Source organism: Lissotriton helveticus, chromosome 3_2, assembly GCF_964261635.1.
Source record: "Lissotriton helveticus chromosome 3_2, aLisHel1.1, whole genome shotgun sequence".
NCBI classification, from domain to species: domain Eukaryota; kingdom Metazoa; phylum Chordata; class Amphibia; order Caudata; family Salamandridae; genus Lissotriton; species Lissotriton helveticus.
In genome coordinates this window covers 472,632,860-472,655,795 of record NC_136062.1, presented here as the reverse complement: position 1 = coordinate 472,655,795, position 22,936 = coordinate 472,632,860, and positions in this window count along the sequence as shown.

Here is a 22,936-nt window from a genome sequence, read left to right as displayed (position 1 = left end):
AGACATATATCATAACAGATAGCTCAATAAATAAGAGTCAAGATTCGAGGTAGTAGGAGTTTTGCAGGTTTAATACAGCATAAGGACAGGAACAGGACAACCTGCATAGGAATAGGATGACAGGGCCCAGCAGCTGCTGGGGCTGGGATGAGCGCGCTGACTTTTAATAACAATACATGAGCATATATACATAGCGCAAACACATAGCATTACATTGCAGTAGGCGTAGCAGTGGGTGGAGCAGAAGGCGTGACGCGTAGCAGTCGCGAAAGATAAGAGTAAAAAGAAGGTGTAACTCAGACATGTGATGCAAACGTAACAGAATATGTCATGAATGGGCGGAAACATAGGAGGGGGCTACCTAAGGAGCCGGGACCTCTAACCTGATGGTGCGCGCAAACTGGCAATGACGTGTTACTAGGAGAAGCTGGGGGCTATGAACTCTGTGCTAGGAGCAGAGACTAAAGTCTGGAGGGTCGGAGCGACATGTACCTAGACCCTATCTGGTATCTGATGTTTAGGGAACATGTTGATATAAACTAAGAGTCATGAGGGGAAAAGCTAATTGACTCTAAGACTAGAGCATGCATTTATTCTACATGTAGTGCGTGATGAAGAATATTAAATGACCATTAAATACAGTATTTCTCTTAATATGGAGCCGCATAGGCTAGACAATGACGGAAACTATTGATGCAGTTCAGTAGCTTAGGAATGCAGAGAAGGAGGACTAAACTGATAACGGGAATCATAATATAGTCTTGGCAGACTCAGAGACTGAGCCAAGCTGCACCGGGCACTGCGAGGCAGGAAGTAAGTGAAAGGTCGAGGATACAGGTGGGGGCTGAATCGCTCCTCAGCGAGGCTTCAGGAGACAGGAGCTGAATCTGATGTCCGGGCCCTGTTGAGGCCTGGAAACGGGGACTTTATAATGAAATAACGTGCACACTGAGAAACGTGGCAACATAACTTTACATAGGCCTGATACTCATAGTATTCACGAGGACTGGAAACTGGCATACTAGAGGAGGACACAACTATAATTGCGTCATTAATCGGACATGGGGAATGCATATGCATATTTATCATGCACACATAACATATGATGGATGGCACGTAGGGACACAGAACATGACAAAATTTACTTTTCCACAAGTAGTTGGTTCTGTTTTAGGTGCCTCTATCAGGAGAAATGGGCTGAGGCAAGATGCCTCCTGACCAGAGCCCCGGCACTTATGTTTTTTACGAATTAACCACTGGTGCAGCCACACAGACTAGAGCCGTTCCTAGGGCAGACCCTGAGCAGGAGTGTAGATTCTGAATAAAGCATTGATGGCTTCAGGATGAAGTGTGACTGTTTAGCTGATGTTTGGTTGTGTAGAAGACCATTAAGAATTAGCTAAACCTTGTGTTGTTAGGTTTCGACCTGGCGATCTGCGCAAGCAGTTCGCGCAGGTGAAATCTTTTGTTTACCATATTGGCTATCGGAACGTCCCCCACCTCCCATTAGCTAGCTCCATAAATGGAGGCTAGCCATTGGGAGCCGGATCTGTCCGTCAAGGCCGGACCAGATTCGGGGGCGTTCCCGTGATTTTTTCCCTCTCCGCCTCTGCGATGTCGTCATCGCGGCAGTGGGCGGAGTTTCGTTTTTTTTCCTTCTGTGTTTGTTGTTAGACGGGGACCTGGAGGGTCGGCCGAGCACAGTGATCGCACAGACAGGTAACTTCCCCCCCACAGATGGACACCACACAAAGTTCAGGGTAACACCTTTTATAGGCACTTCTGGGAGTAGAGTGGTACGATACAAGGCAATCAGGACACGATGATCCTCTCAATTCTAGTCTCTAGTAGGGGAAGGGGGTAGCGGGATAGTCTGGGTACCCACGGGTACGGGGGTGTAACGGTGATGGCTCACAATCCTCGAGCTCGGTGTTCGGAGGGGTCAGACCGCGGCAGCGCCGGCAGGTCCCGAAGAGGTCGTAGGTGGCAACGGGCCGCGGCAGCGCCAGCAGGTCCCAACGAGGATGAAGGTTACAACGGGCCGCGGCAGCGCCAGCAGGTCCCACGAGGATGAAGGTTACAACGGGCCGCGGCAGCGCCAGCAGGTCCCACGAGGATGAAGGTTACAACGGGCCGCGGCAGCGCCAGCAGGTCCCACGAGAATGCAGGTTGCAACGGGCCGCGGCAGCGCCAGCAGGTCCCACTAGGATGAAGGTTACAACGGGCCGCGGCAGCGCCAGCAGGTCCCAACGAGGAGAAAGGTTGCAGAGGGCCGCGGCAGCGCCAGCAGGCAGGACAATAGTTCACAAGGCAGGGCTGTGGCAGCGCCAGCAGTCCGTCAAGGATGAGTTCGTCGCGGTGTCTCTCGACTCCAGGATACAACTGCCTTCCTGTCCTGGGGCTGCCTCAGTTATAGGTCTGGCGCCCTTTGATGTCCGGACCCTCGCTCTTGGAGGTCGGGAGGTCTGGGATGAGGGAGTCCAGACACCCAGCAGGGGGGTGGAGCCAGCGCCCGAGGAGGCTGGGGGTGCTCGGCACCTGGCGGGGGAGAGCCATCGACACTTCGTACTCCCATTGACCTGCCAAGTGGGCCGTTCACCTCCTGGGTGGAGGGTGGTGCCGGGATGTCGGGGCCTGGCCAGGCCCAGGGTTGGGGTCGGGCTGAGGCCGCACGGCCGCGTGGCGCCGTGTCCAAGATGGCGGCGGGGCCGGGCAATGGTGCTGACGGTGGCCCGGGCCCTGTCCTGCGGGGAGGGAGCGAGCCCTTCATGTGGCCTGTCCAACATGCGTCCCCCCCAGCTGAAGGCGGGGAGAGTCACCCATCTTCTTGGGGACTTTCCTCGTCGAGGCGGAAAAAGCGGGACAGGCCATCCGCGTTGGCGTGGTCTTGGCCGGGTCGATGTTCCACAGTGAAGTCCATCCCCTGCAGGGAGATGGACCAACGTAGTAGTTTCGGGTTTTCCCCCCGCATCTGCATGAGCCATTGCAGGGGTCGATGATCGGTCTGGACCCGGAAGTGGGTGCCGAAGAGATAAGGCCGGAGCTTTTTGAGGGCCCACACCACGGCGAAGGCCTCCCTCTCGATGGTGCTCCAGCGTCGTTCTCGGGCCAGGAGCCGTCTGCTGATGAAAGCCACTGGCTGGTCAAGTCCTTCGGGGTTCAGCTGGGAAAGGACTGCCCCAACGCCATGGTCGGAGGCATCTGTTTGGACGATAAATTCCCGACTGTAGTCGGGGGCCTGGAGCACCGGGGCGGAGCACATGGCGGCCTTCAGCTTCTCGAAGGCCGCTTGACAGTCTGGGGTCCAGTTGACCTTCTTTGGTTGGTTTTTGGAGGTGAGTTCCGTGAGGGGCCCTACGATGCTGCCATAGTCCCTCACGAACCGTCGGTAGTAGCCTGTGAGTCCCAAGAAGGCACGGACCTCGGTCTGGGTGATGGGGGACTGCCACGACTGGATGGCAGCGATCTTGAGTTGCAGAGGGGCCACCAGACCGCTTCCCACCTGGTGCCCGAGATAGGTCACGGACCCCTGGCCAATTTGGCATTTGCTGGCCTTGATCGTGAGGCCAGCTTGTTGGAGGGCCTGTAGCACCTCTCGGAGGTGGTGGAGGTGGTCGGACCAGTGGTGGCTGTACACAGCGATATCGTCCAGGTAGGCGGCGCTGAATCCTTCGAGTCCTGCCAGGACCTGGTTTACTAGCCGCTGAAATGTTGCTGGCGCATTCTTCATGCCGAACGGCATGACCTTGAAGTGATAGTGGCCATCAGGGGTAGAGAATGCCGATCGTTCTTGGGCCCGGGGTGTGAGACCGATCTGCCAGTAGCCCGCTGTCAGGTCGAAGATGCTGAGGTAGCGGGCAGCTCCCATGCGGTCGATTAGTTCATCTGCTCGGGGGATGGGGTGTGCGTCTGTTCTGGTGACCGCATTCAAGCCCCGGTAGTCGACGCAGAACCGGAGCTCCGGCGTGGCGCCGGGGGCGGCCGCTTTGGGGACCAGTACCACTGGGCTGGCCCAGGGGCTGTCTGAGGGCTCGATGATCCCGAGTGTGAGCATCTTGGCCACCTCCTCTTGGATGCAGGCCCATACCCGATCTGGTACGCGGTAGGCCCGATGGCGGATAGGGGGACTGTCTCCAGTGTCCACGTCGTGTAAGCACCAGGGGGTGACCCCTGGGGTGAGGGAGAACAGGGTGGAGAACTGGAGCAGGAGGACTCGGCAGCCTTGGCGCTGTTCCAGGGTGAGGGCCTCCGAGAGTCGGACCCCGTCCACGGAGCCGTCCTTCTCCCGTGACCGTAGGAGGTCAGGAAGGGGTTCGGAGTCCTCCTCGGTTCCATTGTCGGTTGCCATCAGGAGACTGAGTTCGGAGCGTACAAAGTGGGGTTTCAGTCTATTAGCGTGGAGGACCCGGAGAGGGTTTCGGGAAGATTCCATATCGATGAGATAGGTGACAGGGCTCTTGCGCTCGATTACTTTGAAGGGCCCCGTCCATTTGTCTTGCAGGGCGCATGGTTCGGTGGGAGACATTACCCACACTTGTTGGCCGGGTTCAAATTCGATGGAGGATGCATTTTGATCGTACCACCTTTTCATGTCCTCCTGACTGGCCTCCAGGTTTGCTTTTGCCATCTCTCTGAACCTTCTGGTCTGGTTGCGGAGGGTTAGGAGGTACTTGAAAACATCTGGAGGGTTCTTTAGAGGGGGCATTTCCCAGCCTTCTTTGACTAGGCTGAGCGGGCCTCGCACCGGGTGTCCATACAAGAGTTCGAAAGGGCTGAAGCCGAGGGACTTCTGGGGGACTTCTCGGTAGGCAAAGAGAAGGCACGGTAGTAGCACGTCCCACTGGCGACGGAGGGGCTCTTCCAACCCCCCAATCATCCCTTTGAGCGTGCGGTTGAACCGCTCAACCAGTCCGTTCCCTTGAGGGTGATAGGGGGTCGTGAATCGGTAGGTGACCCCACACTGTTGCCAGAGGGACTTCATGTATTTTGAAATAAAGTTCGTACCCCTGTCGCTGACGACTTCCCGGGGGAAGCCCACTCGAGAGAAGATCCCCATCAAGGCTCGACCCACTACTGGGTCTGTTATCGTACGAAGGGGGACCGCCTCAGGATAGCGGGTAGCGTGATCCACCAGGACCAGGATGAAGCGATGTCCCTGTGCTGTTCGGGGGTCCAGGGGCCCCACAATGTCTATTCCCACCCTTTCGAACGGGGTGGTCACCACGGGGAATGGTTGTAGGGGTGCCTTGAGTTTGCGGCCGCTCTTCCCACTGGCCTGGCAGGTCGGGCAGGACCGGCAATGGTTGGATACGTCATTTCTCATTTTGGGCCAAAAAAAGTGAGTCACCAGGCGGTGGTAGGTCTTGTCTTGGCCCAGGAGCCCGGCCAGGGGGACATCATGGGCTAGGTTCAACAGGAAGTCTCTGAAGTGGAGGGGCACCACCAGCACTCGCCCGGCCCCCAGTTCTGCGATTTTCTGTTCGCTGTACAAGAGATCATTGTCCCAATAAACCCAGTGGGCCCCGGTGGTGTCTCCTTGGCTCTGGGCGAGCGCTTGCTGTCGCAATCCCTCGAGGGAGGGGCAGGTCTTTTGCTCCTGCCGGAATTGTTCCTGGGTGGGCCCCCCTTCTTGACGCCACTGAGCCAGGTCGGGAAGCTCGGGGGGCTGTGTGGACCCCTCTGGGGTGGGGTCCGGGTGGTCGGTCTGGAGGAAGTCTTCTTCTGGAGTGATCGAGGGCGGAGGTGCTGCCCATTCTGGTTCTTCTGGTCTAGGGATGGTGCGGGTGGCCATGGACCGGGTGGTTACGCACGCCCAGTCCGGGAGACCCAACATCCCCAGATGCTCTCTTCTTTCCACAGCGGCCCACGGGGAGCTCTCGAGATCGTTCCCCAGGAGGCAGTCTACGGGGGCATCGTCACGGACAGTTACTTTCAGCATGCCGGACACTCCTCCCCATTCGAAGGGGACGCAGGCCATCCGACACAGGCTCTCCGAGTTATCTGCCGATCGGACGGGGCAAAGTACGTTTGGTAGGATTTGTTCTGGGGTCACCAGGTGACAGCGGACGGCCGTCACACTGGCCCCGGTGTCACGCAGGGCCTCGGCCTTGCGCCCATTGATGCTCACCCATTGGCTGTACTTCCGAGTGTTGGCGGGCAGGGGAGTCCGCGGGACCATGTCTCTTCCTCCTAGGCATGCCAGGGTCATGGCGGCGGGTTCCCACTCGAACTGCTCCGACTCATAGGTCTCCGTGTCTTCGGAGACTTGTTCTTCTCCCAGGGCGGCGGCCGCCATCTGGCGGGGCCCGGGGGCCTGGTTCTTCGGGCAGGTCGGGTCACTGGCATAGTGGCCGACTCGCTGGCATCGATGACACGTCACGTTAGCTCGGAACCCCGGGCGCATCGGGGGGTTTCCCCGGCCTGCTGGGGCCGGGGTGGCGTTAGTGGGTGCGGCCGGGGCGGCGTCTCTGCCCCGGCCCGGGCCTCCTCCTCCTCCTCGGGGACGATGGTGACCTTGGTTGGTTCTGTTCTGCTCATTCGGCCCACTCCGGGCCACTCGGGTGCTCTCCCATCGGTCAGCCTCGGTGGCGAGCTGCCGGGGTTCAGTCAATTTACTGTCGAGGAGGTGCTGCCTGAGCTCGACAAAGCAGTTGTTGGAGAGGTGCTCCCACACAATGAGATTGAAGAGTTGTTCGTAAGTGGTTACGTTGTTACCCTTGATCCACCCCTCGAAGGCTCGGCTGAAATAGTTCACGTATTCCAACCACGTCGTACCTGGGATCCGGGTGCAGTTGCGGAACCTCTGGCGGTACATTTCGGGTGTAAGTCCATATCGACTGAGGAGGGCGGCCTTCATGTGGTCATAGGACGTCATTTGATGGTCCGGAAGCTGCAGCAGGGCATCACGACCCTCGTTGACGAATCTCCCCCATAGACCGGCTCCCCAGTCACTTCGAGCGACCCGGTGGGCGGTCATGGCAATCTCATAGGCCTTGAACCACTGCTGTATGTCGTCGTTCCGGTGATATTCTCGGACCACATCCTTGGGGATGTGGACCTTCTGCTCGGTAGGACCCGGGGAGTGCGGTTGCTCGGGCACCCCTAGGTTTTTGTTCAGTTTGCGCATTTCTATCTCCGCTAGTTTGCACTCGTGCTCGTATGCCAGTCTTTTTTCTTCGAGGTCTCTCTGTCTCTGTTTTTCCTCTCGCTCTTCTCTGAGCCGTAAGTGTTCTAAGTTTATTTTTTGTTCCGCCAGTTTCAATTCTCCATCTAATCTGAGTCGTGCCAAGTCTAACTCGTGTAATCTATTTTTTTCCCGCTCTTGGATCTCTTCATGGGAGGGGCCTGTTCTCCGTTCCTCCGTCCGGGTGGTGTTGACTTCCGGGGCTGCGGGGTCCCGGGGGGTTGCGGTATTTGTCTCTGTCCAGGCCTCTAGGGCGTTTTTGAAGTCTTCTTTTGTGCTTAGCCCGGTGGTAGCAATGCCTAAGTCCATGCAAAATTGTTTGAGCTCTCGGTGGTTGTATTCTTCCAGCTTTTCCATCTGGAACTTCTCCGCCGATCCGCTCTCTTTGGTCGTCATTGTGGTTTTAGTCGTAGGGTGAGTTACTGTCTGTACGGTACGCGTTGGTTCTGATCGCGCCGCCAGCCACCAATGTTAGACGGGGACCTGGAGGGTCGGCCGAGCACAGTGATCGCACAGACAGGTAACTTCCCCCCCACAGATGGACACCACACAAAGTTCAGGGTAACACCTTTTATAGGCACTTCTGGGAGTAGAGTGGTACGATACAAGGCAATCAGGACACGATGATCCTCTCAATTCTAGTCTCTAGTAGGGGAAGGGGGTAGCGGGATATTCTGGGTACCCACGGGTACGGGGGTGTAACGGTGATGGCTCACAATCCTCGAGCTCGGTGTTCGGAGGGGTCAGACCGCGGCAGCGCCGGCAGGTCCCGAAGAGGTCGTAGGTGGCAACGGGCCGCGGCAGCGCCAGCAGGTCCCAACGAGGATGAAGGTTACAACGGGCCGCGGCAGCGCCAGCAGGTCCCACGAGGATGAAGGTTACAACGGGCCGCGGCAGCGCCAGCAGGTCCCACGAGGATGAAGGTTACAACGGGCCGCGGCAGCGCCAGCAGGTCCCACGAGGAGGAAGGTTGCAGAGGGCCGCGGCAGCGCCAGCAGGCAGGACAATAGTTCACAAGGCAGGGCTGTGGCAGCGCCAGCAGTCCGTCAAGGATGAGTTCGTCGCGGTGTCTCTCGACTCCAGGATACAACTGCCTTCCTGTCCTGGGGCTGCCTCAGTTATAGGTCTGGCGCCCTTTGATGTCCGGACCCTCGCTCTTGGAGGTCGGGAGGTCTGGGATGAGGGAGTCCAGACACCCAGCAGGGGGGTGGAGCCAGCGCCCGAGGAGGCTGGGGGTGCTCGGCACCTGGCGGAGGAGAGCCATCGACACTTCGTACTCCCATTGACCTGCCAAGTGGGCCGTTCACCTCCTGGGTGGAGGGTGGTGCCGGGATGTCGGGGCCTGGCCAGGCCCAGGGTTGGGGTCGGGCTGAGGCCGCACGGCCGCGTGGCGCCGTGTCCAAGATGGCGGCGGGGCCGGGCAATGGTGCTGACGGTGGCCCGGGCCCTGTCCTGCGGGGAGGGAGCGAGCCCTTCATGTGGCCTGTCCAACAGTTTTCGTCATTCCATGCGAGGAAGCCCAGGTGAGTGCTTGTTTTTTAGTGGTGGAGCAGTGAATTCAGTGTACGTTGGTTAAAAATACATGATGAAGACACAGGCCACGATCTGGCTGTTCATCAAGTGCATGGGCGCTAAAAGTAGTTTTTGCCCCTTTATTTGTAGTGAGGACTCCGCAGTGGTTTGTCTGATGTGAAATTGCTCGGCTGATCCCCTTTGTTGCAGCATGCATAACTTTTCATTCTTTCAGTTCGACTTTACAGTCTGTTTTAATAATGTCCTTAAAACTGCGGGTGTCCAGTACCCAAACGGCCTAAATAGACTCGTATGGGCTAAGCATCTCGTGCCCCTCGTGAGACACTTGTAAAACTGCTCATAAGATTTGCAACAGGGAGTTTTTTCATGGTTTGGCATTTTTCGTAATGCATTACAGTTGAATTTATATAGCGCTTCATATCCTAACCGCACTGCAAAGCGCTGAAGAGCATCAGAGGCCATAAAGTACGTGCTGCAAAGGTGATTAACAGCAAATGGGTAGGGAGTGCAGAGAGGATAGGGAGTGCAGGGTGGATAGGGAGTGCAGGGTGGATAGGGAGTGCAGAGTGGATAGGGAGTGGAGAGTGCATAGGGAGTGGAGAGTGCATAGGGAGTGGAGAGTGCATAGGGAGTGGAGAGTGCATAGGGAGTGGAGAGTGCATAGAGAGTGCATAGGGAGTGCAGAGTGCATGGAGAGTGCAGAGTGGAGAGTGCATAGAGAGTGCATAGGGAGTGCAGAGTGCATGGAGAGTGCAGAGTGGAGAGTGCATAGGGAGTGGAGAGTGCATAGGGAGTGGAGAGTGCATAGGGAGTGGAGAGTGCATAGGGAGTGGAGAGTGCATAGGGAGTGCAGAGTGGAGAGTGCATAGGGAGTGGAGAGTGCATAGGGAGTGGAGAGTGCATAGGGAGTGGAGAGTGCATAGGGAGTGGAGAGTGCATAGGGAGTGCAGCTCGAGGGAGTGGAGAGTGCATAGGGAGTGGAGAGTGCGTAGGGAGTGGAGAGTGCATAGGGAGTGGAGAGTGCATAGGGAGTGGAGAGTGCATAGGGAGTGCATAATGAGTGGAGAGTGCATAGTGCATAGGGAGTGGAGAGTGGAGAGTGCATAGGGAGTGGAGAGTGCATAGGGAGTGGAGAGTGCATAGGGAGTGGAGAGTGCATAGGGAGTGGAGAGTGCATAGGGAGTGGAGAGTGCATAGGGAGTGCAGAGTGCATAGGGAGTGCAGAGTGGAGAGTGCATAGGGAGTGGAGAGTGCATAGGGAGTGGAGAGTGCATAGGGAGTGGAGAGTGCATAGGGAGTGGAGAGTGCATAGGGAGTGCAGCTCGAGGGAGTGGAGAGTGCATAGGGAGTGGAGAGTGCATAGGGAGTGGAGAGTGCATAGGGAGTGGAGAGTGCATAGGGAGTGCATAGGGAGTGGAGAGTGCATAGTGCATAGGGAGTGGAGAGTGCATAGTGCATAGGGAGTGGAGAGTGTATAGTGCATAGGGAGTGGAGAGTGCATAGGGAGTAGAGAGTGCATAAGGAGTGGAGAGTGCATAGGGAGTGGAGAGTGCATAGGGAGTGGAGAGTGCATAGGGAGTGGAGAGTGGAGAGTGCATAGGGAGTGGAGAGTGTAGAGTGCATAGGGAGTGCAGAGTGCATAGAGAGTGAAGAGTGGAGAGTACATAGGGAGTGCAGAGTGCATAGAGAGTGGAGAGTGCATAGGGAGTGGAGAGTGGAGAGTGCATAGGGAGTGGAGAGTGGAGAGTGCATAGGGAGTGGAGAGTGGAGAGTGCATAGGGAGTGGAGAGTGGAGAGTGCATAGGGAGTGCAAAGTGCATAGAGAGTGAAGAGTGGAGAGTACATAGTGAGTGCAGAGTGCATAGAGAGTGCAGAGTGGAGAGTGCAGAGTGCATAGGGAGTGGAGAGTGCATAGAGAGTGGAGAGTGCATAGGGAGTGCCGAGTGCATAGGGAGTGCACAGTGCATAGAGAGTGGAGAGTGCATAGGGAGTGGAGAGTGGAGAGTGCATAGGGAGTGGAGAGTGGAGAGTGCATAGGGAGTGCAGAGTGCATAGAGAGTGAAGAGTGGAGAGTACATAGGGAGTGCAGAGTGCATAGAGAGTGCAGAGTGGAGAGTGCATAGGGAGTGCAGAGTGCATAGAGAGTGCAGAGTGGAGAGTGCATAGGGAGTGCAGAGTGCATGGAGAGTGCATAGGGAGTGGAGAGTGCAGAGTGCATAGGGAGTGGAGAGTGGAGAGTGCATAGGGAGTGGAGAGTGCATAGGGAGTGGAGAGTGCATAGGGAGTGGAGAGTGCATAGGGAGTGGAGAGTGCATAGGGAGTGGAGAGTGCATAGGGAGTGGAGAGTGAAGAGTGCATAGGGAGTGGAGAGTGGAGAGTGAAGAGTGCATAGGGAGTGGAGAGTGCATAGGGAGTGGAGAGTGCATAGGGAGTGGAGAACGGAGAGTGCAGAGTGCATAGGGAGTGCAGAGTGCATAGGGAGTGGAGAGTGCATAGGGAGTGGAGAGTGCATAGGGAGTGGAGAGTGCATAGGGAGTGGAGAGTGCATAGGGAGTATGGAGTGCATAGGGAGTGGAGAGTGCATAGGGAGTGCAGAGTGGAGAGTGCATAGGGAGTGCAGAGTGGAGAGTGCATAGGGAGTGCAGAGTGGAGAGTGGAGAGTGCATAGGGAGTGGAGAGTGGAGAGTTCATAGGGAGTGGAGAGTGCATAGGGAGTGGAGAGTGCATAGGGAGTGCAGCTCGAGGGAGTGGAGAGTGCATAGGGAGTGGAGAGTGGAGAGTGCATAGGGAGTGGAGAGTGGAGAGTGCATAGGGAGTGGAGAGTGCATAGGGAGTGGAGAGTGCATAGGGAGTGGAGAGTGCATAGTGCATAGGGAGTGGAGAGTGCATAGGGAGTGGAGAGTGCAGAGTGCATAGGGAGTGGAGAGTGCAGAGGGCATAGGGAGTGGAGAGTGCAGAGTGCATTGGGAGTGGAGAGTGCATAGGGAGTGGAGAGTGCATAGGGAGTGGAGAGTGCATAGGGAGGGGAGAGTGCATAGGGAGGGGAGAGTGCATAGGGAGGGGAGAGTGCATAGGGAGGGGAGAGTGCATAGGGAGGGGAGAGTGCATAGGGAGTGGAGAGTGCATAGGGAGTGGAGAGTGCATAGGGAGTGGAGAGTGGATAGTGCAGAGTGCATAGGGAGTGGAGAGTGCATAGGGAGTGGAGAGTGCATAGGGAGTGGAGAGTGCATAGGGAGTGCATAGTGCATAGGGAGTGGAGAGTGCATAGGGAGTGCATAGTGCATAGGGAGTGGAGAGTGCATAGGGAGTGGAGAGTGCAGAGTGCATAGGGAGTGGAGAGTGCATAGGGAGTGGAGAGTGGAGAGTGCATAGGGAGTGGAGAGTGGAGAGTGCATAGGGAGTGCAGTGGAGAGTGCATAGGGAGTGGAGAGTGCAGAGTGCATAGGGAGTGGAGAGTGCAGAGTGCATAGGGAGTGGAGAGTGCATAGGGAGTGGAGAGTGCATAGGGAGGGGAGAGTGCAGAGTGCATAGGGAGTGGAGAGTGCATAGGGAGGGGAGAGTGCATAGGGAGGGGAGAGTGCATAGGGAGGGGAGAGTGCATAGGGAGTGGAGAGTGGAGAGTGCATAGGGAGTGCAGAGTGGAGAGTGCATAGGGAGTGGAGAGTGCAGAGTGCATAGGGAGTGGAGAGTGCATAGGGAGTGGAGAGTGCATAGGGAGTGGAGAGTGCAGAGTGCATAGGGAGTGGAGAGTGCATAGGGAGTGGAGAGTGCATAGGGAGGGGACAGTGCATAGGGAGTGGAGAGTGCATAGGGAGTGGAGAGTGCAGAGTGCATAGGGAGTGGAGAGTGCATAGGGAGTGGAGAGTGCAGAGTGCATAGGGAGTGGAGAGTGGAGAGTGCGTAGGGAGTGGAGAGTGCATAGGGAGGGGAGAGTGCATAGGGAGGGGAGAGTGCATAGGGAGGGGAGAGTGCATAGGGAGTGGGGAGTGCATAGGGAGTGGACAGTGCATAGGGAGTGGAGAGTGCATAGGGAGTGGAGAGTGCATAGGGAGTGCAGCTCGAGGGAGTGGAGAGTGCATAGGGAGTGGAGAGTGCATAGGGAGTGGAGAGTGCATAGCGAGTGGAGAGTGCATAGGGAGTGCAGAGTGGGGAGTGGAGAGTGCATAAGGAGTGGAGAGTGCATAGGGAGTGGAGAGTGCATAGGGAGTGGAGAGTGCATAGGGAGTGCAGCTCGAGGGAGTGGAGAGTGCATAGGGAGTGGAGAGTGCATAGGGAGTGGAGAGTGCATAGCGAGTGGAGAGTGCATAGGGAGTGCAGAGTGGGGAGTGGAGAGTGCATAAGGAGTGGAGAGTGCATAGGGAGTGGAGAGTGCATAGGGAGTGCAGCTCGAGGGAGTGCAGAGTGCATAGGGTGTGGAGAGTGCATAGGGAGTGGAGAGTGCATAGGGAGTGGAGAGTGCATAGGGAGTGGAGAGTGCATAGGGAGTGCAGAGTGGGGAGTGGAGAGTGCATAGGGAGTGGAGAGTGCATAGGGAGTGGAGAGTGCATAGGGAGTGGAGAGTGCAAAGGGAGTGCATAGGGAGTGCATAGTGCATAGGGAGTGGAGAGTGCATAGTGCATAGGGAGTGGAGAGTGCATAGTGCATAGGGAGTGGAGAGTGCATAGTGCATAGGGAGTGGAGAGTGCATAGTGCATATTGAGTGGAGAGTGCATAGGGAGTGGAGAGTGCATAGGGAGTGGAGAGTGGAGAGTGCATAGGGAGTGGAGAGTGGAGAGTGCATAGGGAGTGCAGAGTGCATAGAGAGTGAAGAGTGGAGAGTACATAGGGAGTGGAGAGTGCATAGGGAGTGGAGAGTGCATAGGGAGTGCAGAGTGGGGAGTGGAGAGTGCATAGGGAGTGGAGAGTGCATAGGGAGTGGAGAGTGCATAGGGAGTGGAGAGTGCATAGGGAGTGGAGAGTGCATAGGGAGTGCATAGGGAGTGCATAGTGCATAGGGAGTGGAGAGTGCATAGTGCATAGGGAGTGGAGAGTGCATAGTGCATAGGGAGTGGAGAGTGCATAGGGAGTGGAGAGTGGAGAGTGCATAGGGAGTGCAGAGTGCATAGAGAGTGAAGAGTGGAGAGTACATAGGGAGTGCAGAGTGCATAGAGAGTGGAGAGTGCATAGGGAGTGGAGAGTGGAGAGTGCATAGGGAGTGGAGAGTGCATAGGGAGTGGAGAGGGAGTGGAGAGTGGAGAGTGCGTAGGGAGTGGAGAGTGGAGAGTGCGTAGGGAGTGGGGGGAGTGCAGAGTGCATGGAGAGTGCATAGGGAGTGGAGAGTGCAGAGTGCATAGGGAGTGGAGAGTGGAGAGTGCATAGGGAGTGGAGAGTGGAGAGTGCATAGGGAGTGGAGAGTGCATAGGGAGTGGAGAGTGCATAGGGAGTGGAGAGTGCATAGGGAGAGGAGAGTGCATAGGGAGTGGAGAGTGCACAGGGAGTGGGGAGTGCATAGGGAGTGGAGAGTGCATAGGGAGTGCAGAGTGGAGAGTGCATAGGGAGTGCAGAGTGGAGAGTGCATAGGGAGTGCAGAGTGGAGAGTGGAGAGTGCATAGGGAGTGGAGAGTGGAGAGTGCATAGGGAGTGGAGAGTGCATAGGGAGTGGAGAGTGCATAGGGAGTGCAGCTCGAGGGAGTGGAGAGTGCATAGGGAGTGGAGAGTGGAGAGTGCGTGGAGAGTGGAGAGTGCATAGGGAGTGGAGAGTGCATAGGGAGTGGAGAGTGCATAGTCCATAGGGAGTGGAGAGTGCATAGGGAGTGGAGAGTGCAGAGTGCATAGGGAGTGGAGAGTGCAGAGTGCATAGGGAGTGGAGAGTGCAGAGTGCATAGGGAGTGGAGAGTGCAGAGTGCATAGGGAGTGGAGAGTGCATAGGGAGTGGAGAGTGCATAGGGAGTGGAGAGTGGAGAGTGCATAGGGAGTGGAGAGTGCATAGGGAGTGGAGAGTGCATAGGGAGGGGAGAGTGCATAGGGAGGGGAGAGTGCATAGGGAGGGGAGAGTGCATAGGGAGTGGAGAGTGCATAGGGAGTGGAGAGTGCATAGGGAGTGGAGAGTGGATAGTGCAGAGTGCATAGGGAGTGGAGAGTGCATAGGGAGTGGAGAGTGCATAGGGAGTGCATAGTGCATAGGGAGTGCATAGTGCATAGGGAGTGGAGAGTGCATAGGGAGTGGAGAGTGCAGAGTGCATAGGGAGTGGAGAGTGCATAGGGAGTGGAGAGTGGAGAGTGCATAGGGAGTGGAGAGTGGAGAGTGCATAGGGAGTGCAGAGTGGAGAGTGCATAGGGAGTGCAGAGTGGAGAGTGCATAGGGAGTGGAGAGTGGAGAGTGCATAGGGAGTGGAGAGTGGAGAGGGAGTGGAGAGTGGAGAGTGCGTAGGGAGTGGAGAGTGCGTAGGGAGTGGAGAGTGGAGAGTGCGGAGGGAGTGGGGGGAGTGCAGAGTGCATGGAGAGTGCATAGGTAGTGGAGAGTGCAGAGTGCATAGGGAGTGGAGAGTGGAGAGTGCATAGGGAGTGGAGAGTGCATAGGGAGTGGAGAGTGCATAGGGAGTGGAGAGTGCATAGGGAGTGGAGAGTGCATAGGGAGTGCATAGTGCATAGGGAGTGGAGAGTGCATAGGGAGTGGAGAGTGCAGAGTGCATAGGGAGTGGAGAGTGCATAGGGAGTGGATAGTGGAGAGTGCATAGGGAGTGGAGAGTGGAGAGTGCATAGGGAGTGCAGTGGAGAGTGCATAGGGAGTGGAGAGTGCAGAGTGCATAGGGAGTGGAGAGTGCAGAGTGCATAGGGAGTGGAGAGTGCATAGGGAGTGGAGAGTGCATAGGGAGGGGAGAGTGCAGAGTGCATAGGGAGTGGAGAGTGCATAGGGAGGGGAGAGTGCATAGGGAGGGGAGAGTGCATAGGGAGGGGAGAGTGCATAGGGAGTGGAGAGTGGAGAGTGCATAGGGAGTGCAGAGTGGAGAGTGCATAGGGAGTGGAGAGTGCAGAGTGCATAGGGAGTGGAGAGTGCATAGGGAGTGGAGAGTGCATAGGGAGTGGAGAGTGCAGAGTGCATAGGGAGTGGAGAGTGCATAGGGAGTGGAGAGTGCATAGGGAGGGGACAGTGCATAGGGAGTGGAGAGTGCATAGGGAGTGGAGAGTGCAGAGTGCATAGGGAGTGGAGAGTGCATAGGGAGTGGAGAGTGCAGAGTGCATAGGGAGTGGAGAGTGGAGAGTGCGTAGGGAGTGGAGAGTGCATAGGGAGGGGAGAGTGCATAGGGAGGGGAGAGTGCATAGGGAGGGGAGAGTGCATAGGGAGTGGGGAGTGCATAGGGAGTGGACAGTGCATAGGGAGTGGAGAGTGCATAGGGAGTGGAGAGTGCATAGGGAGTGCAGCTCGAGGGAGTGGAGAGTGCATAGGGAGTGGAGAGTGCATAGGGAGTGGAGAGTGCATAGCGAGTGGAGAGTGCATAGGGAGTGCAGAGTGGGGAGTGGAGAGTGCATAAGGAGTGGAGAGTGCATAGGGAGTGGAGAGTGCATAGGGAGTGCAGCTCGAGGGAGTGCAGAGTGCATAGGGAGTGGAGAGTGCATAGGGAGTGGAGAGTGCATAGGGAGTGGAGAGTGCATAGGGAGTGGAGAGTGCATAGGGAGTGCAGAGTGGGGAGTGGAGAGTGCATAGGGAGTGGAGAGTGCATAGGGAGTGGAGAGTGCATAGGGAGTGGAGAGTGCATAGGGAGTGCATAGGGAGTGCATAGTGCATAGGGAGTGGAGAGTGCATAGTGCATAGGGAGTGGAGAGTGCATAGTGCATAGGGAGTGGAGAGTGCATAGTGCATAGGGAGTGGAGAGTGCATAGTGCATATTGAGTGGAGAGTGCATAGGGAGTGGAGAGTGCATAGGGAGTGGAGAGTGGAGAGTGCATAGGGAGTGGAGAGTGGAGAGTGCATAGGGAGTGCAGAGTGCATAGAGAGTGAAGAGTGGAGAGTACATAGGGAGTGGAGAGTGCATAGGGAGTGGAGAGTGCATAGGGAGTGCAGAGTGGGGAGTGGAGAGTGCATAGGGAGTGGAGAGTGCATAGGGAGTGGAGAGTGCATAGGGAGTGGAGAGTGCATAGGGAGTGGAGAGTGCATAGGGAGTGCATAGGGAGTGCATAGTGCATAGGGAGTGGAGAGTGCATAGTGCATAGGGAGTGGAGAGTGCATAGTGCATAGGGAGTGGAGAGTGCATAGGGAGTGGAGAGTGGAGAGTGCATAGGGAGTGCAGAGTGCATAGAGAGTGAAGAGTGGAGAGTACATAGGGAGTGCAGAGTGCATAGAGAGTGGAGAGTGCATAGGGAGTGGAGAGTGGAGAGTGCATAGGGAGTGGAGAGTGCATAGGGAGTGGAGAGTGGAGAGGGAGTGGAGAGTGGAGAGTGTGTAGGGAGTGGAGAGTGGAGAGTGCGTAGGGAGTGGGGGGAGTGCAGAGTGCATGGAGAGTGCATAGGGAGTGGAGAGTGCAGAGTGCATAGGGAGTGGAGAGTGGAGAGTGCATAGGGAGTGGAGAGTGGAGAGTGCATAGGGAGTGGAGAGTGCATAGGGAGTGGAGAGTGCATAGGGAGTGGAGAGTGCATAGGGAGTGGAGAGTGCATAGGGAGTGGAGAGTGCATAGGGAGTGGAGAGTGCATAGGGAGTGGAGAGTGAAGAGTGCATAGGGAGTGGAGAGTGCATAGGGAGTGGAGAGTGCATAGGGAGTGGAGAGTGCATAGGGAGTGGAGAGTGGAGAGTGCAGAGTGCATAGGGAGTGGAGAGTGGAGAGTGCAGAGTGCATAGGGAGTGGAGAGTGGAGAGTGCAGAGTGCATAGGGAGTGCAGAGTGCATAGGGAGTGGAGAGTGCATAGGGAGTGGAGAGTGCATAGGGAGTGGAGAGTGCATAGGGAGTGGAGAGTGCATAGGGAGTGGGGAGTGCATAGGGAGTGGAGAGTGCATAGGGAGTGCAGAGTGGAGAGTGCATAGGGAGTGCAGAGTGGAGAGTGCATAGGGAGTGCAGAGTGGAGAGTGGAGAGTGCATAGGGAGTGGAGAGTGCATAGGGAGTGGAGAGTGCATAGGGAGTGGAGAGTGCATAGGGAGTGCAGCTCGAGGGAGTGGAGAGTGCATAGGGAGTGGAGAGTGGAGAGTGCGTGGAGAGTGGAGAGTGCATAGGGAGTGGAGAGTGCATAGGGAGTGGAGAGTGCATAGTCCATAGGGAGTGGAGAGTGCATAGGGAGTGGAGAGTGCAGAGTGCATAGGGAGTGGAGAGTGCAGAGTGCATAGGGAGTGGAGAGTGCAGAGTGCATAGGGAGTGGAGAGTGCATAGGGAGTGGAGAGTGCATAGGGAGTGGAGAGTGGAGAGTGCATAGGGAGTGGAGAGTGCATAGGGAGTGGAGAGTGCATAGGGAGGGGAGAGTGCATAGGGAGGGGAGAGTGCATAGGGAGGGGAGAGTGCATAGGGAGTGGAGAGTGCATAGGGAGTGGAGAGTGCATAGGGAGTGGAGAGTGGATAGTGCAGAGTGCATAGGGAGTGGAGAGTGCATAGGGAGTGGAGAGTGCATAGGGAGTGCATAGTGCATAGGGAGTGCATAGTGCATAGGGAGTGGAGAGTGCATAGGGAGTGGAGAGTGCAGAGTGCATAGGGAGTTGAGAGTGCATAGGGAGTGGAGAGTGGAGAGTGCATAGGGAGTGGAGAGTGGAGAGTGCATAGGGAGTGCAGAGTGGAGAGTGCATAGGGAGTGGAGAGTGGAGAGTGCATAGGGAGTGGAGAGTGGAGAGGGAGTGGAGAGTGGAGAGTGCGTAGGGAGTGCAGAGTGCATAGAGAGTGAAGAGTGGAGAGTACATAGGGAGTGCAGAGTGCATAGAGAGTGCAGAGTGGAGAGTGCATAGGGAGTGCAGAGTGCATAGAGAGTGCAGAGTGGAGAGTGCATAGGGAGTGCAGAGTGCATGGAGAGTGCATAGGGAGTGGAGAGTGCAGAGTGCATAGGGAGTGGAGAGTGGAGAGTGCATAGGGAGTGCAGAGTGCATAGAGAGTGAAGAGTGGAGAGTACATAGGGAGTGCAGAGTGCATAGAGAGTGCAGAGTGGAGAGTGCATAGGGAGTGCAGAGTGCATAGAGAGTGCAGAGTGGAGAGTGCATAGGGAGTGCAGAGTGCATGGAGAGTGCATAGGGAGTGGAGAGTGCAGAGTGCATAGGGAGTGGAGAGTGGAGAGTGCATAGGGAGTGGAGAGTGCATAGGGAGTGGAGAGTGCATAGGGAGTGGAGAGTGCATAGGGAGTGGAGAGTGCATAGGGAGTGGAGAGTGCATAGGGAGTGGAGAGTGAAGAGTGCATAGGGAGTGGAGAGTGGAGAGTGAAGAGTGCATAGGGAGTGGAGAGTGCATAGGGAGTGGAGAGTGCATAGGGAGTGGAGAACGGAGAGTGCAGAGTGCATAGGGAGTGCAGAGTGCATAGGGAGTGGAGAGTGCATAGGGAGTGGAGAGTGCATAGGGAGTGGAGAGTGCATAGGGAGTGGAGAGTGCATAGGGAGTATGGAGTGCATAGGGAGTGGAGAGTGCATAGGGAGTGCAGAGTGGAGAGTGCATAGGGAGTGCAGAGTGGAGAGTGCATAGGGAGTGCAGAGTGGAGAGTGGAGAGTGCATAGGGAGTGGAGAGTGGAGAGTTCATAGGGAGTGGAGAGTGCATAGGGAGTGGAGAGTGCATAGGGAGTGCAGCTCGAGGGAGTGGAGAGTGCATAGGGAGTGGAGAGTGGAGAGTGCATAGGGAGTGGAGAGTGGAGAGTGCATAGGGAGTGGAGAGTGCATAGGGAGTGGAGAGTGCATAGGGAGTGGAGAGTGCATAGTGCATAGGGAGTGGAGAGTGCATAGGGAGTGGAGAGTGCAGAGTGCATAGGGAGTGGAGAGTGCAGAGGGCATAGGGAGTGGAGAGTGCAGAGTGCATTGGGAGTGGAGAGTGCATAGGGAGTGGAGAGTGCATAGGGAGTGGAGAGTGCATAGGGAGGGGAGAGTGCATAGGGAGGGGAGAGTGCATAGGGAGGGGAGAGTGCATAGGGAGGGGAGAGTGCATAGGGAGGGGAGAGTGCATAGGGAGTGGAGAGTGCATAGGGAGTGGAGAGTGCATAGGGAGTGGAGAGTGGATAGTGCAGAGTGCATAGGGAGTGGAGAGTGCATAGGGAGTGGAGAGTGCATAGGGAGTGGAGAGTGCATAGGGAGTGCATAGTGCATAGGGAGTGGAGAGTGCATAGGGAGTGCATAGTGCATAGGGAGTGGAGAGTGCATAGGGAGTGGAGAGTGCAGAGTGCATAGGGAGTGGAGAGTGCATAGGGAGTGGAGAGTGGAGAGTGCATAGGGAGTGGAGAGTGGAGAGTGCATAGGGAGTGCAGTGGAGAGTGCATAGGGAGTGGAGAGTGCAGAGTGCATAGGGAGTGGAGAGTGCAGAGTGCATAGGGAGTGGAGAGTGCATAGGGAGTGGAGAGTGCATAGGGAGGGGAGAGTGCAGAGTGCATAGGGAGTGGAGAGTGCATAGGGAGGGGAGAGTGCATAGGGAGGGGAGAGTGCATAGGGAGGGGAGAGTGCATAGGGAGTGGAGAGTGGAGAGTGCATAGGGAGTGCAGAGTGGAGAGTGCATAGGGAGTGGAGAGTGCAGAGTGCATAGGGAGTGGAGAGTGCATAGGGAGTGGAGAGTGCATAGGGAGTGGAGAGTGCAGAGTGCATAGGGAGTGGAGAGTGCATAGGGAGTGGAGAGTGCATAGGGAGGGGACAGTGCATAGGGAGTGGAGAGTGCATAGGGAGTGGAGAGTGCAGAGTGCATAGGGAGTGGAGAGTGCATAGGGAGTGGAGAGTGCAGAGTGCATAGGGAGTGGAGAGTGGAGAGTGCGTAGGGAGTGGAGAGTGCATAGGGAGGGGAGAGTGCATAGGGAGGGGAGAGTGCATAGGGAGGGGAGAGTGCATAGGGAGTGGGGAGTGCATAGGGAGTGGACAGTGCATAGGGAGTGGAGAGTGCATAGGGAGTGGAGAGTGCATAGGGAGTGCAGCTCGAGGGAGTGGAGAGTGCATAGGGAGTGGAGAGTGCATAGGGAGTGGAGAGTGCATAGCGAGTGGAGAGTGCATAGGGAGTGCAGAGTGGGGAGTGGAGAGTGCATAAGGAGTGGAGAGTGCATAGGGAGTGGAGAGTGCATAGGGAGTGGAGAGTGCATAGGGAGTGCAGCTCGAGGGAGTGGAGAGTGCATAGGGAGTGGAGAGTGCATAGGGAGTGGAGAGTGCATAGCGAGTGGAGAGTGCATAGGGAGTGCAGAGTGGGGAGTGGAGAGTGCATAAGGAGTGGAGAGTGCATAGGGAGTGGAGAGTGCATAGGGAGTGCAGCTCGAGGGAGTGCAGAGTGCATAGGGTGTGGAGAGTGCATAGGGAGTGGAGAGTGCATAGGGAGTGGAGAGTGCATAGGGAGTGGAGAGTGCATAGGGAGTGCAGAGTGGGGAGTGGAGAGTGCATAGGGAGTGGAGAGTGCATAGGGAGTGGAGAGTGCATAGGGAGTGGAGAGTGCAAAGGGAGTGCATAGGGAGTGCATAGTGCATAGGGAGTGGAGAGTGCATAGTGCATAGGGAGTGGAGAGTGCATAGTGCATAGGGAGTGGAGAGTGCATAGTGCATAGGGAGTGGAGAGTGCATAGTGCATATTGAGTGGAGAGTGCATAGGGAGTGGAGAGTGCATAGGGAGTGGAGAGTGGAGAGTGCATAGGGAGTGGAGAGTGGAGAGTGCATAGGGAGTGCAGAGTGCATAGAGAGTGAAGAGTGGAGAGTACATAGGGAGTGGAGAGTGCATAGGGAGTGGAGAGTGCATAGGGAGTGCAGAGTGGGGAGTGGAGAGTGCATAGGGAGTGGAGAGTGCATAGGGAGTGGAGAGTGCATAGGGAGTGGAGAGTGCATAGGGAGTGGAGAGTGCATAGGGAGTGCATAGGGAGTGCATAGTGCATAGGGAGTGGAGAGTGCATAGTGCATAGGGAGTGGAGAGTGCATAGTGCATAGGGAGTGGAGAGTGCATAGGGAGTGGAGAGTGGAGAGTGCATAGGGAGTGCAGAGTGCATAGAGAGTGAAGAGTGGAGAGTACATAGGGAGTGCAGAGTGCATAGAGAGTGGAGAGTGCATAGGGAGTGGAGAGTGGAGAGTGCATAGGGAGTGGAGAGTGCATAGGGAGTGGAGAGGGAGTGGAGAGTGGAGAGTGCGTAGGGAGTGGAGAGTGGAGAGTGCGTAGGGAGTGGGGGGAGTGCAGAGTGCATGGAGAGTGCATAGGGAGTGGAGAGTGCAGAGTGCATAGGGAGTGGAGAGTGGAGAGTGCATAGGGAGTGGAGAGTGGAGAGTGCATAGGGAGTGGAGAGTGCATAGGGAGTGGAGAGTGCATAGGGAGTGGAGAGTGCATAGGGAGAGGAGAGTGCATAGGGAGTGGAGAGTGCACAGGGAGTGGGGAGTGCATAGGGAGTGGAGAGTGCATAGGGAGTGCAGAGTGGAGAGTGCATAGGGAGTGCAGAGTGGAGAGTGCATAGGGAGTGCAGAGTGGAGAGTGGAGAGTGCATAGGGAGTGGAGAGTGGAGAGTGCATAGGGAGTGGAGAGTGCATAGGGAGTGGAGAGTGCATAGGGAGTGCAGCTCGAGGGAGTGGAGAGTGCATAGGGAGTGGAGAGTGGAGAGTGCGTGGAGAGTGGAGAGTGCATAGGGAGTGGAGAGTGCATAGGGAGTGGAGAGTGCATAGTCCATAGGGAGTGGAGAGTGCATAGGGAGTGGAGAGTGCAGAGTGCATAGGGAGTGGAGAGTGCAGAGTGCATAGGGAGTGGAGAGTGCAGAGTGCATAGGGAGTGGAGAGTGCAGAGTGCATAGGGAGTGGAGAGTGCATAGGGAGTGGAGAGTGCATAGGGAGTGGAGAGTGGAGAGTGCATAGGGAGTGGAGAGTGCATAGGGAGTGGAGAGTGCATAGGGAGGGGAGAGTGCATAGGGAGGGGAGAGTGCATAGGGAGGGGAGAGTGCATAGGGAGTGGAGAGTGCATAGGGAGTGGAGAGTGCATAGGGAGTGGAGAGTGGATAGTGCAGAGTGCATAGGGAGTGGAGAGTGCATAGGGAGTGGAGAGTGCATAGGGAGTGCATAGTGCATAGGGAGTGCATAGTGCATAGGGAGTGGAGAGTGCATAGGGAGTGGAGAGTGCAGAGTGCATAGGGAGTGGAGAGTG